The sequence below is a fragment of the Thermobia domestica genome, chromosome 8, assembly GCF_964235325.1.
Source record: "Thermobia domestica chromosome 8, izTheDome1.hap1.1, whole genome shotgun sequence".
NCBI classification, from domain to species: domain Eukaryota; kingdom Metazoa; phylum Arthropoda; class Insecta; order Zygentoma; family Lepismatidae; genus Thermobia; species Thermobia domestica.
The window spans coordinates 62539632-62544096 of NC_137461.1; positions in this window are offsets into that span (position 1 = coordinate 62539632).

The following is a 4465-nucleotide window of genomic DNA, read 5'->3' on the forward strand; positions in this document are numbered from 1 at the left end:
GCAAACGAACCAATTCATTTATTTATAATTTATGACTATTTTAGTGGCCTCCCTTCATTCCTCACAGTCACCCTTTCGACTCCTATTTATTTTTTAGTTATCACACTATAATAGAATTTAAATACCAACACCTCAACGGCCAGCCAATACTGCTGCAAACACTGCTGAAAGAAAACGCTGATACAGCTTGCTTTATAAGAAACTGGAGCATGGCAAGGTTACTCAGTTAAGCTTCGCTGGGGTAGAACAAGCACATGGAACAAAGAAAGTTTTACATGGGAGGATAGGAAAAAGCAAATTAAAAAAAAAAAAAAAAATAATAATACTGAGAATTAGTGACTAGTCTTCAGAAAAAATGCTAAGACACATTTAGCATATTGCTAATATGTAGCAATTTAAATCATCACTGGAACTGCCCTTGGTTTGTATTTTTAATAATTCAATGACTGAAAAATACAGGAAATAAAGGACAAGATTAAAATAATAGGACAAATATACACAAATTTCCAAAATATAGGAAAACAGGACAGCCACGGTTTCTGATAGCGTTATCTAAGTAACAAAAAAATCAATTTTAGGTGGGCTTTATAGGAAACTGAAAAATCTTTGCCATGTTATTTAAGTGGCACATATTCTGCATCCCAAAATGTTGGTACTTCCGGTAGGGCCATAATGACGAAATTTGGCATGCTTGTAAGTTTACGAGGTGCGAGACCGTAGCCGGAGTAGCGCGAAGGTCTTGGAGCGAAGCCTCAGCTAGGCTTAGGCTAGTTTCCATTATAGAGATTTTTCCCTGACACAATGAAATTCCCTGACTTTCCTTGACTGGTAGACACCCTCTGAGTGCACATACATCGGAACAAACACCCGGTCATAAAATCATCTTCCGTATGCAGACAAAGGTAACAGCACATGTCCTTGTTGATCAACACCCACTAACAGCTGAATGTTACTGTCTGTAAATTCAGAACTAAGTGCCACTTTGTGTTTCGTTACTTACTTAGAGTAGTGAGTCAACAGGGAAGTTTAGAATATTCCCTTGAACTGACGATCTTATCTGCATCTAGCGTCAAGGAAGAAAGGAAACCATGAATAAATAATATACCATAGCATTTTGTGAGTAATTAGCATACTGAAATTACATTTAAATCAAAGTGTGCGAATAGCAAATTACGATAGATATTACTGCGATGTTTAAATATGGTAGAAATAATATTTAAATATGTGAAAAAAAAACTTGGTGCAACATCCCTTAGGATGCCAGAGCTTACTAACCGACTTGAGACACTTATGACAGCACATAGACTCCCTCGCCGTTAATGCTACCTTTCTAGACTGAAGTTTACTACTGCTTTCTACCAAGTAGCTCTCCAATTATCCCAACGACGTAAGGTGGACGTTGCAACGCTAACACAATATGGTGATTACGAACAGTCACCTGTGTATCCTCTGACCAGATCCAGCACTGCTTGACTTTGCTGATCTCACCGAGGACCTGTATTACAGTGCGGCTAACATTTTAAATATTGTATATTAATTTTATAATACAAATTAATGCGTACGTAATAATTATTACTGCATTAGAAATGCAGAAAGATAACCAAGAAACATCTGTCGCTTCTTCACCCACCACCTTCGAACATCGATATGTCACCTAACAAGGGAAAAGAGGGAGATTATATATCGAAGTGGAAGATGGTTTATACATCAATCGAAAGTACTAAGGACGCTTATTAAGACACTTTAATAAGATTTTTCTGAATGCACATACTGTGCTAGTTATATGAATATACAGGGTGTTCAGAAAGTCCATTGCTACCCCTAAAAATCGTAAACGGTGAGACAGATGTCAAAACAGAGAAACATGTGTTTAATCATTTTAAACATACAACATACCAAAGCAAAAATTGTCCCAGGGTCACCCTCAGGGTCCAAGTCAAAAAATTTTAAATAGTAAGGGGGTCAAGTAGAATATTGTTTGAAAGCTGTTGGGAAATGGAAGAAAACGGAACAAGTTTCGATTCTCTGAAATTACCCCGTGTAAAATGGCGGCCGGTCAAAATGTCAGCAAAAACATTATAGTAAAGTCTATGGCCATCCGTATAAACCTGAACGGGGAGACACATATCAAAACGGGAAAACACGTGTTTCATCATTGCCGGGGTCCTGCTCAAAATTTTCAAATGGTAAAAGGGATCATGTAGCGTATCGTTTGAAAGCTGTTGGTAAACGAAAGCAGATGGAACAAGTCTGAACGCTCTGCGATAACACTGTGCAAAAATCTTGCGTGTTAGTTCTTTCTGTAGTCGGGTTTTCGTTTGTTTTCACTTTAATTCGTGTACGCAAAGTAAAGAAAAGAAATGCCCCTACTGTGAGGTTCTGCCCTTTGGAGCCCGTTAATGTCTAAAGAAAGAAAGAAAAGAAACGAGAAGAACAAAAAACTAAAAGAGACGGATATTATATATCGAAGTGGAAGATGGTTTATACAAATATCGAAAGCATTTATGCTCATAAAGAAACTGTAATAATATTCTACCAAATGCATATACGGTGTGAGTCATATGCATGTTTAATTTTAAGTTTTCCCATTTTCACCGAATACCGCATCAGATCACATTGGAAATGTTTTGAATATAGTCTGAAACTAATTTCCTAAAGATTTGCGTTTGACAAAAGTGCACAGTGTCATCGTAGGGCGTCCAGACTTGTTCCATCTGCTTTCATTTAACAACAGCTTTCAAACGATATGTTACTTGAACCCCTTGCCATTTGAAAATTTTGAGTAGGACCCCGCCTGGGACAACAATTTTTGCTTTGATACGTTGTGTGTTTAAAATGATCTGTCATCTGTCTCACCGTTTGCATTTTCTAGAAATAGCTTACTGGACACCCTGTATATTCATATAACTAGCACAGTATATTCGGAAAAAATTTATTACAGTTTCTTAATAGGCGTCCTTAGTACTTTCGATTGGTGTATAAACCATCTTCCACTTCGATATGTAATCTTCCTCTCTTCCCTTGTAAGACGTACCTGGAAGATCAAAATTAGTCCCTATCAGCATCGACGACCTTCTGCAAATATTTTGGAAGGCCAGGGATTCCATTGGGTAGAACTTAGTGGGCTGTGAAGCGAAGAAGATATCAAGTGCATTTTGCACCTCTACTAGGGATCTGAACTGGTGTCCTCTAAGGTGACTGTTCAAGGAATGAATCAAGTGATAATCAGACGATGCAATGTCCGGGGAGTATTGCGGATGCAATAGTGTTTCCCATCCAAGGCGTAGAATGGTATCCGGGTCATCCTAGCCACTTGGGACTTGCGTTGTAATGTAACAGGAGGACCCCTTTGCGATTCAGAAGTGCTGGCTCCACAGTTTTGAGTTTTTCTTGAACACGGCTCAACTGCTGTTGCATTGATGCTCTGACCAGCTGGTAGTAGTTCCCGATGCACGATGCAGCGAGCAGTCCACCAACCACACAGGAGGACCTTCTTCTGGTGCAGTGCTGGTTTCGACCGTTTTGGAACCGGTTCATGGGATGTTAACCAATGATGACGGCGCCGTGGACCTTCGTACAGGACCCACTTCTCATCACATGTCAACATTCTGTCTAGAAATGGCTCCTTCGTCAGACGAGACAGCACAGAAAAACAGGTGTATGCTCGCGTTGCCATCTGGCCCGGAGTCAAATCATGTAGAACCCATCGACCCAAGCGGTAGTGCTTCCCAAGTTGATGGAACGATCATATTCTGTTGCAGGCTACTTTCATAACACCTGGAATTTCACATCCTAAGTACTATAGTAACGAACTGGAATTATAAGAAGATAAGGGCTCTCTTTCTCTCTATTCTACGAAGGTTATACTAAAAGTAATGAGCAACAATTTTTTAAGAACCAAATTTTGATTTTGGTGAAGAAAAACATACTTCACCTAAATCTGGATGCAGAAACTGACGCGCTGTGTTTTATATAGCCTCCACCATTTGGTAACATAGGACTAGTAACTGGTCCTTCACAAAAGTGAACACATGGTAGTTGGAGGGAGCAATATCTGGAGTGTAGGGAGGCTAAGGCAAAATTATCTGCCCCATTATTAAAATGTTTTACCCATCTTCTAACGGTGCTTGCACCTATCTCCATACATACGGTAAAGTCTATTGTGAATATAAACACAAAGAATTTCCTTTTTAACAAGGAATTCCAACACAGTACGTTGTCGAACAAAATATCACTCAATATTATTCTTAGACATTTTGAAACTAGTGCCTGCGTTTATAGTCGAAGCTGATGACGGTCTATTTACCTCAACGAACTTTAGAGAAGTCTGAGATTGCGATGGTTCATTTCGTTTGCGTATTTTGATGGATTCTGATTTTATCTTTTACTGTTGCTCTTTATTTTGAGTATACCCCTCGTATTTCATCCTCAGTGCACTACCAGGTTACTATACAAATAAAATATG